At 48.9% G+C, this 13,251-nt stretch overlaps 1 protein-coding gene across 2 annotated transcripts in view; it reads right to left on the reverse strand.

The window, feature by feature from the left end:
- Positions 1-13,251, reverse strand: part of WWOX (WW domain containing oxidoreductase) — a 960,840-nt gene that overhangs the window by 14,399 nt on the left and 933,190 nt on the right. The gene's annotated exons all lie outside the window — the stretch shown is intronic.

A 13,251-nucleotide genomic window follows, 5' to 3' on the forward strand; every position in this document is an offset into this window, starting at 1 on the left:
TGCTACGAGCCAAGCCCTAGAATTTTTGCTGAGCTCTGGCAAGCCCTGTGGAGGTATCATGATCCCCATTTGATTTACAAGGCAACTGAAGCTCCAGCAAATATAATCACTTAGGAACAAATCATTCTGCTTTGTTGAGTTCTGTAAGAGAGGCACAAGCCTTAACGCTTCTGGGGAGGGTCTGGGCTTTGCACCCCATCTCCCCAGTTATAGGCAGGGCCCTGAAGCTGGAGAGGTAAGGGGCAAAGGGCAAGGGGCAGAGTCCAATCACTTGCGCCCCAGACCAGATGCTGACGTTCAGTCTGAGCGCTGCAGGATCTGCACATCTGCACGATCAGAGCAGCTTTTTTTGACCACCAGATGTAGCTAATACTTTTAGAGCATGCCAGGCCTGCAGTAAAGGTTTTACGAGTACTGTCTCATTTATGACACCTGCACGCGACAGACATGGCATCTGAGGTCCAGCAAGCTTAAGCAACTTGTCCAAGGTCACATGGTGGTAAGCAGCACCATTGGGCTTTGAACCTGGGTCGTCCGTGCCCTTCACCCCTTGTTGCCTGGCAACTTGGGCCACAGAAATCAGGCCCTCACAATGACCTGTCACTTATCCAATGGTAGACAAACGTCTCTGGTTAGCCAGCTGCTCTAATAAGGGCATCTAGACTCTTAAATGGGATGTGACCACTGTGATGGAGACCGGCCTTAATGACCCATAAAAAGTCCTAAGAGACTCTAGGTGTTGGTTACCTCGAATCTATAATCAGAGACTCTATCATCAAGTCCTAAAAAAGACCAATCTCTTATTAAAAATGTACCCTTTTAATAAGAAAAAAGGAGTTTATTTTTCTTACTTGTTTTCACATTTACTATTCTCTTCATCTGCTTTTTATTCTCTAGATTTTGGTAAAGGACCAACTGACTTACAGTGTATTACATGTGGGGCCAGATCCATAATTGCTCCACATTTCAGGACCACTTCATCCCTCCCTGGAGGCTGGTAATTAGAGAGCTAGGGCTTCAGTTCAAGGCCACGGTATCTGCAGGGTCCACGCATCACAATCCCAGCCCAACTTCATGGTCAGATGGGCCCTGACCTTTGCCCTGCATGTTCAGGTTTTCACTTCGAGTAAGAAGTATTGGGGAAAAAAAATAAATGAATTGCCAACCTGTAGGTTTTGCCTGGCATGACAGAATTGCCTTTCCAAGGCATGTAAAAATCCCGGACGACTACCAACCACCCTTTTGTAGGGCCGAGGAGTGTATTAATAGGATCACTCAAGTTTACTTTCCTGTGAGTTGCTTTGAGATCATGAGATGTGACAAGACAGGTCAGGACCTCGAGGTCATGAAACCCCTGGGGCGTGTCAGGTACCGTGGGAAAGTATAAGCCCAAACCACTTTGGGGTACCTGGGGACCGGAGTGACACACACTTGTGACTTTCAGACACTCTTCAAGATGATCCTTGTAACCATCTTGATTCTGAGAGCTGATTCTGCTCAGGTGGCTCCCTTCACCCCAGGACTAAGTCGGTAATAAGTCCTAAACATCGTTCTAGAAACTTCCCCAAGTCTCATTCCATACAGCAAAGACTCTGCAAGGCAGAAAATAACGCCCCTGTAGGGATGAGGAGACCAAGGCTCAAGGACTCAGAACGTGCTCCAGGTTACACAGAGCCCTTGAATGCAATGCCAGGATCCAAAGCCAGACCAGTTGGGCTCCAGATCTTATCACTGCTCTGGTTCACTGGGCACTGTGCTCCCTATGACTTCAGCCTCCTTGAAGACAGCACGTTGCCTTAGGTCCTTTCTGCAACAAGGGGGATCCAAAAGGATGACAAATATAACTGTCTACCCCCCATGTGCCTCTCATCAAGAGATGCAGGATCTGGGACCCTGTACGGTTGCCATGGGAATAGGAGGATCTGGGAGGAGGGAATGGAGAGCAGGTAGGTAGGGTACCAGGGAGGAGAGAGCACGGGGCGCCTCATGGGACTGGACATCTCTGGACAGTGAATTATTACTTTTCATGCGTTAATGGAAGCAGGGCTCATACAGACTCAGAATTGACCCTTTCTGCCCAGCATCACCAGCCTTTGGTGATCCCAAGCATAGAGCCGGGGCATGTGCTCTTAAGCCAAAGGTCACTGCGTGCACCTTGGTCACCAACAGGAGAAGATGCAGAGAAGAGGATGGTACGTGTTCACATTGCACTCCTGTAACTTTAGCAAAGGTGCCAAACCTCAAAACTGCTTTGGTTTCATCACTTCCTCAAATGAAGGCACAAACAGGTCCCCACCGACTAAACGGCCGGAGAAAAGCCTGTCCTAGTACTGAGTAATATCACTGTCCCCACTTTCCAAGAGAGTATCTTAAAATAAGTGTATCCTTCCCATCTGGGTTAACAGAATCTTTCCCCTGTGGGAGGAATAACATTTTCACATAAGAAACAGAGACCGGTGATGTGAAGGAAAGGAAAAAGAGTGAAATTTTCTCTTGCTTCTCGATTGATAATCCCCGACGTAGGGTATATCTAGAACAGCAAAAGAACCTCGCCCACTGCTCTTGCTGCAGGATTCCAGCTACCGCCACCTGGATGGCTTCCAAATGAGCTTCTGACACTGGAGTGGACACTGTGGCATGCTGCTCAGATCCCCATTCTGAGCCAGGGAGACCCTCGTTTCCCCAGCTGCTGGGCTGCTGTTTGCAGAAGGCTGGAACCCCTTCTTAGAAGTGCCCTCAGCCAAAGGAAGCTGCCTCACCCAAGGACGCACCCCTCCTCCTCCAGGAGGCAGCCACAGCAACGACTGCCTGGCCTCTTTGTCCCAATCCAGGACATCTCTGAAGGGCCACCCCGGCTTCAGTCTCCTCGGGACTGGCCAACCAACGTGTCTGCTGCTCCTACATCACATCCCAGGCTTCCCTTTGCCCCATCCTGCTGGCCACACTACCCCACCACCACTGCCAGGCATGGATTTTCCCCACAGGACCCGTGAACAAACAACAGCTGGGTGATGCTGAGAAATACACTTAACCACTCTGAGCCTGCTTCCTCAGCTGTAAAACGGAGAGGCTGGTATTATTTGATGGCATCATTTCGATAACGAAGTCCGACCACGTCCGTAACATCCTTCCACAGAGCTGGCTCCTAACTCTCAGCAGATGAAAGCAGGTGGGGGGAGCAGAAGCAGGGGCTGTCACGAGTGCTCTCTATTGGCCTGATTTCTTCCTATCCTTCCCTTGGGGGAATGCGACACGGTCCAAAAACACTAGACTTGGGGGAGCTTCTGTTTAGACACGGAAGATTCAGTTCAGGCCTTTTTACCCGCCCTCCCTCCAGAAATGCAATTAAAAGTATAATAAAGGGGGGGAAATGTTTACCTCGGTGATCAAGAAATACCAACAAAAAAAGAATTGGAAGATGGGAAGCAGATGGAGAAGCGTGAACTCCTGACGCAGCAGAGCGGTGCCTACAGAAGAGGAAGGCACTGAGAAACATGCCAATTCCCGCACAGGAAGTCGGCAACCGAGACGAGGTGGCAGAGGCCGGGTCTGGGAGGAAGAGAAGTGGGAAGGCTGGAGGGTGCTGCATGTCATGGCTGGGCAGCCCTCTCCCACAGGGCAGGCAGCCGCCTCCATCACCCCCAAGTTCCAGGGTCACTGCCTCCTCGCTGAGTTTCTATCAGACACCTCTCCTCACCTTCACTGCCCATCCGGAGCCCAATCACACAGCGGGGTGGGTGCTGTCAGACGCCCACCTCACAGAGAAGGGGCCCTGGCCCCCAGTCCAGGGCCTGGTTCACAGTAGGCAGCTAGCAAATATTTCTAAATTAATGAATGGGGGCCTGATCGAATATTCTTTACGGGGCAGAGGAAGACTCTATCAAATGTAGTTGCTGTATAAACACCGTGAGTGATCAAATTCTTTCCTTTCCAAGTTATTGTTGGTATGGTTCGACACGGTTGTTCTCTGCCAGTTATGACTCACGGGAGAGCTCCATTTATATTTGCTTACTTCTCGCCAGACACTGATCTAAGCTTGCTCTGTCTACACGCACACAGACACACACACACATTTAGTCCTCATGGAACCACAAAAGAGATTGTTATTATTGCCCCCAGGTTATAGAAAAATGAAGCACAAACTTGCTCAGGTCAATGCAATTAGGAAGTGGCAGAGCTGGGATTTGAACCCACACCCAGGGACTCCCAAGGCCAGGCTGGCACAGAGGGTGAGGGGCTAAAGAGGATACCTCTGAGGGTCCTGGGGAGTTTTCTCTCATCCCCGAACTTGCTTTCGAGGCATAGGTCTCTGGGGGTCTCCTGGCCCATGGGGCTGGCTGGCTGTTGCCTGCAGACACTCTGGGGTGAAGGGGAAATGGGCTCAAAAGCTGCCTCTGGAGTCCCGTCTCTTAGAGTGGGAGGGCTGTCCAGGATCTGACTCCAGAACAGAGAGACACTGTCTCACGGAAGGCCGGGGTGTCTCCTCCTACCCCTGAAAAATGGGAGATGCCGAAGGACCACGCCCCCCCCTACTAAGGAAAGGGTGTGGCTTGATGACATCAGCAGAGCCTGGACCTGGGGAAGGGGCCTCTTTTGGGAGAGAACTGACAGGTGCCGAATCCACAGGGATTTTGTGGTAGGTTGAAGAGCAGGTGCCAAAGTGAGCTCAGGTCAAGGTATTGATCAGTTAAACCACACTCCAGCCTACCCGCTGATCCAGCTTCCCCCCGCAGATTCCAGCCCTGCAGAGAAATGCTGGGCTGGGCAATCTCACAACTATGAATTCCTATAAACTTCCAAGGCACTAACTCTTACCTCTCTTGCGGGGGAGGGGGGGGGCGACAGCTGGTTTGCAGGAGTACTAGAACGTGTGAGGCACCTTTGCTCCATCTGCTTCCAAGAGCCTGTGCTTTCTACACTGTCTTGTGCGATCCCAGCAGAAAGCACCAGAACGAAGAATGGAAAGCATTTGCCTTGACTCTGTATCAGAGAGCCCAGAGGCACCAGAACATTGGTAACTCTTGGGTGGGTTCCCAGCCACAGAGACCAACCTCTCTCCACTATTCAGGAGCCAAAGTTGCAGAAAGGTGTGAAGGTCAAGGGAGTAAAAGGAGAACTCCCCTTCATTCACCTTCACCTCAGTCCTGCAGCCACGCGAGGCAATTGGAGCTCAGAGAGGTTAGGCGACTTGCCCCAGGACACACAGCCAGCAAGTGGCAGAGCTGGGATTCACATCCGAAGAGGGATGGATGGACTCCCTGTTCTTGTCGCTGTCCCATCATCTCTCTCATAGTGAGAATAAGCAAAGGGGGGTGGACCCCACCCCGGAAATAAAAAGTGAGAGGCCGAAAGAAAAAAAATAAGTAAACAAAAGGGAAGAGCAGAGGGCTTTCTTCCTAAACACAGAGCCATGGTGATCAGCTTTGGCGGTGCTTCTGAACTGCTTGGCTACCACTGGAAAACTCTTTCCCTGCTGAACCTTCCCTTGGTCAACAGAGCCTTACCAGGTACAACCCCACTCTTCTTTCAGCTGTCAAGGCGCTTCTTACACCAATAGACGGAGCCAAAAAATCCAACGGATGATAAGCTCCTTGAAAATGAGATCTTATACACACACGTCTCTGGAGCACTGAGCACGGGGCCCGACACACGGAGGTGCTTAGTGAGTAGCCATGCGATAAATGCATGAATGAAGGAAGGAGGAACAGAACGAATAACCGAACAGCTGTTTGGGGGCGCTTTGGGCTCCACTGTACCCCACAGGCAGGCATATTGCAGAAATGACTCCCCGTGGCTTCCCAGCCTTGAAAAATCCACACATTCCTTATTAGAACTGGCAGGAGCCATCCCAGGCCTGAGAACAGAGCTCCCGGTGCACCTGATATTACACGAGGTGTTAACTACATTATCTGGAAATAACCAATGACTAATTCCCTATCCCTTATCTCCAGGAGAAGAAAATTCTCTCGAGCATGAATGCCCCAGATTCCTGGTCAGTTTATGTAAGGCGTTTCAAGTGATTGCGGTATTTTAAGCCATTTTTAGCTGAAGTCACCTGATGTGTGGTGAGCCCAGAAAACCTGATCTCTTGCGCTCCTCAACTCCCTGTTTTTCCACTCATTTTCTTTAAACGACTTACGGAACCCTAAGTACTTTTCCACTGAAGAATGGGCTTCTGAGTACACATCCCCACCACGATGTGATTTTTTTTTTTAATAGCGGATTTATTTCGTGGATTTTCCAGTATCGCCTCTCTCCATTGGCTTGAAGCTCCATTACATTTCGGGCGATCCCACGCCCACACAGGTGGAGGGTGGGTGGTACTTATTCTTTATCATGGCCTGAACCATGGCTTTGTAGATTGAAAACTTTTCCACCCAGTGCAGATAGGATGCAATAGAAACTTTTTCTCCCAACGATGTCTCAAAAGATCCTTAGTGGCGGAGCAAGAAGCGTACTGCCGCAAAGCCTTCATCTAGCTAGAAGGAAAAACTGGGCTTATATAAAGTAGCTGGAGAGGCAAGGAGGGCCCTTCCTCTGGTTCCTGATAGCTGCTTTTCAATAAACAACATCCATAGGAATCTAGACAGAAAAGGCAGGGGCTTCGCATTTCCACCTGGAGTTGTGACAGCCTTTTCTGCTCATCAACAAAAGTCATGCTTTGTTTGCCCCTAAGGATCTTACTATAGATGCAACACCTCTTTGAAAAAAAAATCTTTTTAGGGCCGCACCCATGGCATATGGAGGTTCCCAGGCTAGGGGTGGAATCCGAGCCATAGCTGCTGGCCTTCACCACAGCCACAGCAACGTGAGATCTGAGCCACATCTGCGAGCTACACCACAGCTCACCACAACGCCAGATCCTTAACCCATTGTGTGAGGCTTGGGTTCGAACCTGTGTCCTCATGGGTGCTAGTCAGGTTCACGTCCACTGAGCCATGAGGGGAACTCCACAGATATATCACTTTTGATAACTACTTTGTCCCAACATGTAAACAAATGAGGGATTTTTAGCCACAACTCAAAAAAAAAAAAAAAAAAAATGTAGGTAACAACCCACTAGTTAATCTTCTCGGAGTTCCTGTCCTTGTGGCTCAGCGGAAATGAATCCAACTAGGAACCATGAGGTCGTGGGTTCTATCCCTGGCCCCGCTCGCTGGGTTAAAGATCCCGTGTTGCTGTGAGCAGACTCAGCTCAGATCTAGCGCTGCCGTGGCATAGGACGGCAGCAACACCTCCAATAAGACCCCTAGCCTTGGAAACTCCATATGCTGTGGGTACGGCCCTATAAAGACAAAAAAAAAAAAACTTCTCATTCAAGGGTCTTCAAACTCTTTATAAAAGGGCAGGCAGAAAGTATTTAAAGATTGCAACACTGGGCAGTTATAAATGCTCTGCCCGGCCACTGTGATGCCAAAGCAGCCAGGGACTATAGGTAAACAAAGGGGCGTGGCCTTGAGTCAATAAAACTTTATTTACAAAAGCAGGCAACCGGCAGGGCATGGCCTGAGGCTGGGTTCTGCCTAATACCACGACTTAATCATGGAAGCAACCCCAACTGGTGTTATTTTTCTAAATAGTTTGCCTCTCCTGACAAAATGGACTTGATGTTTCATCCAGAAAATGTGTTGCTAAGCCCCGCCCCCCACCATGGACTTAAACATCCAGACACATCAGTAGGTCCTGTGGCCTTTGGAATTCAAATCCAGACCTCAGTCAGGAATCCATGCCTAATGGGTGCACATTAACTCTGGTGTATTTTTCCCATTAAAAAAACCCTAACTTGCTATGAAACCATTTCTCTGGGAAGAGAAAATAATGAAGCAACAAAATACCTCTAAAGGAGAATATCTTTGTCCCCAGTCACCTCACGAGAGGGTCTGTTTGCTAAACCTAGAAAGAGGATGGCACCACAGGATACGTGTGAATAGTTCAGCTTCCGAGAAAAATCACTCATGTCTTAGCACTTGCAACACGCCAAATAATCACACACCAAATAATCACCCACCAGATAATCACACACCCGCCCCCGCTGGAGCCTGAAGTGTCAGTCCAGCCAAGCCAATCAGAACTGCAGAATGGAAGTCCCGCCCTTCTGTCAGTCCAGCCAAGCCAATCAGAACTGGAGAATGGAAGTCCCGCCCTTCCTCCCATTGTCCGTCTCTCCTAGTTTTTGTTTTTTTCTCTTTTGTCTTTTCAGGGCCACAGCCACAGCATATGGAGGGTCCCAGGCTAGGGGTCTAATCGGAGCTGTAGCTGCCGGCCTGCACCACAGCCACAGCAACAAGGGACGTGAGCCACTCTGCGACCCACACCACAGCTCACAGCAATACCAGATACTTAACCCACTGAGCAAGGGCAGGGATTGAACCCGAATCCTCATGGATGCTAGTCGGGTTCGTGAACCGCTGAGCCACGGCAGGAACTCCACGTCTCTCCTAGTGAACACCATAGTCACAACAGGATGGGACCCCTTAGATTGGAACCAGAGTTACTCGGAATAATTACTGCTGGAGAAATACGCTTTCCTAATAGGTCCCTTTTCAATACGCTCCGTTTTGCAGCAAGCTAATGCTATTCTGGAAGATTATGAACCACGCTGGCAACAGAAAGCCTGGTGCCCTGGTCCCATCTCTTTCCGTGTTTATATGGAGCAAATTTTCTCTGTCTGAATATACAGATACACACCTATTTTTTTTCTTTCCTTTTCCACCTGCAGGCCTTTGTCGATTCTCCTCCAAGCAGAATCCCAAAGCTTTCCACTATGTGTCACAATATAGATTTGGATGCAATAAAGACTATAATTATTGAGCATTTATGAGAAATAATATTTTCCCTCTGGTGCGTGCTGGCTCGGCTGTTCACACACAAGTGTGAATACTAATGGCCCCAGCTTACTTTGGCAAAGGAACAACAGGAGTGAAAGGTGAGAGGGCTTGGCGTGGCCCAGGAAAAGCAAACACTGATCCTCGTTAGTGTCTCTAGAGAGCGGTGTGGATTTGGAGGAGAATTTGGAAATAAAGGTGGCGATTTGCTTGCAGGGCTCAAACCTCAGGCCTTTGTGCTAAGAGGCTTGGAAGACCCGAGCCAGCGCATGCAACCCAGAGTTCTTCACTCCTGCCTGGCAACAGATGGCTCAGAAGGGCTGAATTGCTATATAAACATCGAACGGCAAGTTTGATTTCACAAGTGTGGAAATTAGGCAAAGCAAAAGGAAAACCCTTTTCCGAGGCACGTGAATCAGGCATGTGTAGTTTTGAGACAAAACCGTACTTAGCTCGGTACCCACCCAAATGGGCTGCGAGAAAGGAAGCTTGGAAATCTTGGAAGAGGTACCTCTAGCATCTGGGAGAATTTAGACAGTTGCTGCAAAGAAAAGTGAGCACTTACAAGGGAAATGGGCCCTTGCTGAGGCCCTCCCAATGGGAGGGCTGTGTCTGAAACCACAAACCTGGGGCCAGCAGGAACATCTGCCTTCTTTTGACATTTCCTCCCCCCCGGGGACCGAGGGCAAAAGTGGGTGTTTCCATTTTTATCACAGGAGACCTCACTGCCCCCACCTCGTTCCTTCTCCTCTGTTTCCACGTGGCAAGCTCAACGCCTGGGTATCCACCTGAGACACATTCCAGGAAGGGGACGAGGAAGAAAGTGACCCCACCCCGGCACTGTCAACAACTAGCAGTTTGGGGGAGGAAAGGGCAGAAGTACGCAGGAAGTGAGAAGAAATTTGTGTTGGAAGAGGTACTGGGCAATTCGAGAGAAAGGACATTTCAAGTACTCCTTGCTGCATCCATGGCTGATGCAGAGGGGACTCACAGCTCAAAAGATTATTTCTAGGCAGTAGGTTCAGAACCTGACATAGTGTCTGTGAGGATGCGGGTTCAATCCCTGGCCTCACTCACTGGGTTAAGGATCCGGTGTTGCTACAAGCTGTGGCATAGTTTGCAGATACAGCTTGGAGCCAGTTTTGCTCTTATCTCCAGGAAAGAGAGCTCTAATAGATCAGCTCATTGAGCTTTCATGAAGACTCTTTGTGGAAAGTACTGATATTAACCCACTTCACAGAGAAGAAAACAAAGGGACATCGACCATTGCACTGACTTGCCTCAAACCAGCCAACTGCTAAGTGGTGGAGCTGGGACTGGAACCCAGGTCATTGGGTGGTGATTTTTCTAACCACCACCCAAAGAATCACAACCCTCCAAGGGCTGTTTTAGCTTCTGATCTGAATATTTAGAGAGTAGACTTTTATGGTACCATTTACCCTGTTCTGGCTTTGGAAAGTGTGTCATGTTGCAATCTGAGGACACCTGTCAGATCACGTGTCACATTTTGGGCTCTGGAATAAACACCCCCCCCCCAAGGAACATGCAGGGGACGATCAGTATATAGAAAAACCAACCTGGGGAACAGGAGAAAAGAAAGAGAGACAAGAAATGTGGGCCAAGCATCCCTCAGTCTCGGGTTCCTCCTTTCTTAAGAGGCTGAGGTGAGGATAAGAGAAAAACGTGGTTAGCATGATCCATAAAGCAGAGGAGAAACCCCAGGCATGACAAGTGTACTGTTAGTGTTTGTAACAGTATTGCTGTTATTACCTGTTACACATTGAACGGTGTCTCTACACATATACGTTCAAGTCCTAACTTCCTAGGACTCAGAATGTGACCTTATTTAGAAACAGACCTCATAGCTGTAATTAGTTAAGAGAAGGTCCTGCTGGAGTAGGGTGGACCCTTAATCCAATATGACTAGTGTCCTTATTAGAAGGGCGACAGGGAGGAAAAATGCCACACAAGATTGGAGGCAGAGATGAGAGACTCCCAGCAACAAGCCACGGAACACATGCTATTGCCAGCAAACTGGAAGACTTTCCTCTAGAGTCGTCAGAGGTATGGTTCTCCCCGCACCGTGATTTCAGACATCTGACCTCTAATACATCCAGATAAGAAACTGATGCTATTTAAAGATAGCCAGTTTTCACACTTTGTTACAGCAGCTTCTAGAAATCAGAGTGTACTATTATTATCATTCAGCTCAGGTTCCTTCTAACCAGCCCCCAATAAGTCAGCATAATCCTGAACACCTACAGGCAGACCTCAGAGATAGTGTGGGTTCAGTCCCAGACCTCCGTTAACAAAGCAAAAATGGCAATAAAGCGAGTTACATGAGTGTTTTGGCTTCCCAGTGCATATAAGAGTTATGTAGTCACTATACTGCAGTCTAGTAAGCGTACAACAGCAATGGCGAAAGGAGCCACAGATACATCTTCGTTAAAAAATACTAACCATCACCTGAGCCTTCAGTGAGCAAGTTAGAACCTTTCTGCTGGTGGAGGGTTTGAAATATTGCAAGAATTACCAGCATGTGACCCAGGACCACGAAGTGAGCAAACGCTGGTGGAAAAATGGCGCCCATAGACCTGCCGGATGCAGAGTCACCACAAACCTCCAACGTGTAAAAAAGGCAGTATCTGTGAACGCAATAAAGTACATCTGTCCTAGAAGGAAGCTCACAGCTGGGGCCAGAGCGTAGGAAACACCTAAGGTCACCTTATGACTGTACAGGCCATGAGAAAAAAGCAACCAGCGAGCTTTCTGAATAGACTTCATCAAGGCCCGCAGACATATTAATAACACACACACACACACACACACACACACACACACAGGCACGCACAGGGCATCTCTTTGGAAGGCATGTCTTATCATGTTTTCTTAATGTCATGCGTCAAGTGTCTAGGTGCCAAATTTACCATCTTTATGTTACTTCTTGGCAAAGAGATGCATCCCTCCTCATGCCAGGGGGCGTCCGACACAGTCCACCCCATGATCTGTATTCACCTTCACTGAGCCTCACCCTTCATGTCTCCCCTGATTCCTCTTACCTGCCACCTTCTCTGCTCCCGAGACGACAGAGAAGGAAATCTATGGCATGTTCCAGAAGGGGCTCTGCCAAGTAGGCATGGGCAGGTTTCCACAAAAGGCCCCCCAGCATCCTGGTAAGCCTGACCACGGAAGACAGACACCCGTATCTTTGACACAAGAGCTGTGCAGACAGAGTCCATGCTGAGGCTACCTGGGTGATGGATGGGGCTTGGCTGATGGGAGAATCACAGCCCCTTTAACTTTAAGGAGCAAGAATAAAAATCCTTTTCAACGGGGAAAGCCGTTCCAGACGGAAAATATGGTCAGAAACGCTCAACGGTGTTAACGTTTCCCCCTTCAACCAGTAAATAAGGAGGCGTGAGAAAGCAGGGTACGGGGCTGGAATTTTGGCACCACTGAGATTCCCTCTGCTCTGGGACTGAACGGGGCAGTTCCCTCTCTGATTTAAGGGCCCGACCAGAGGGTGGCTCTAAGTGGGACTCTGATTCTAAACCCAAATATTCAGAAGTGAGGAAAATAACCAATTGTTTCCCTAGATTCACACAGGGGAGGAGGTCCCTCCACCCCCCGCAGCTCTGCTCAGTTTAATAATTCAATAAAATTCATCCATGGTTTTCTTATCTCCATCTCTCTAGAATCATGAAAGCACCAGAAGGTGGGAGTTAGTCAAATTATTTCTGTGTGTTCCCTGGTTTTTATAAACAGTATAAATGTTTAATCATCAGGGCTACGGGCAGATCAACCTCATAATTCTTTCAAGTTTGAAGGGTAAGGGATAACCCTACGGCCAGTTATTCAAAAATGTAACAATTTTTTGATCCTTTCTCAATGGAGAGCTTTTCCTCACCTGCCTCTGCAGTTGACTGTACCATCAATGGAGAAATCCGAATCAAACTAGTTGGAGGAATCAGTGACCCAAGTTGCCCTTCATGCCTCCCCTTTTAACTCCTATCTTGGTTATGTGTCTTTCTAGGCTCCCATTCTTCTGGGAGAGCTTTTCTGGGAATGGGGAAAATTTGCCAGGTCAGATAGGAATCACTGAGGTGCTGGGAGGTTGAGCCAAGGCTGGGTGCCATCTTCAGTCGCCGGGGGAAGGCAGGTACAGGCTGGCACTGCTGGGTGGGGGATGGAGAGTGTGCAGAGCATCAGAGAGGCGTGGTTGGGCAAAGATGCTAAAATCCAAGCCGACAACAGCTTGGCCAATGTCCTCTGCTCAATCTAGAGTGAAGCTAGGAGGAAGACCCAGGGTATGGAAATTGGTGGGCTTGGTGATTCTCAAACATGTACTGCTTATTCCAGATCTTGGCCCCACGGACAAGCTCTGCTCTTTTACGCATCCCCACAGGCTCCCACAGAGGTGGGCGTT

This window comes from Sus scrofa, chromosome 6 (genome assembly GCF_000003025.6).
Source record: "Sus scrofa isolate TJ Tabasco breed Duroc chromosome 6, Sscrofa11.1, whole genome shotgun sequence".
Classification (NCBI taxonomy): domain Eukaryota; kingdom Metazoa; phylum Chordata; class Mammalia; order Artiodactyla; family Suidae; genus Sus; species Sus scrofa.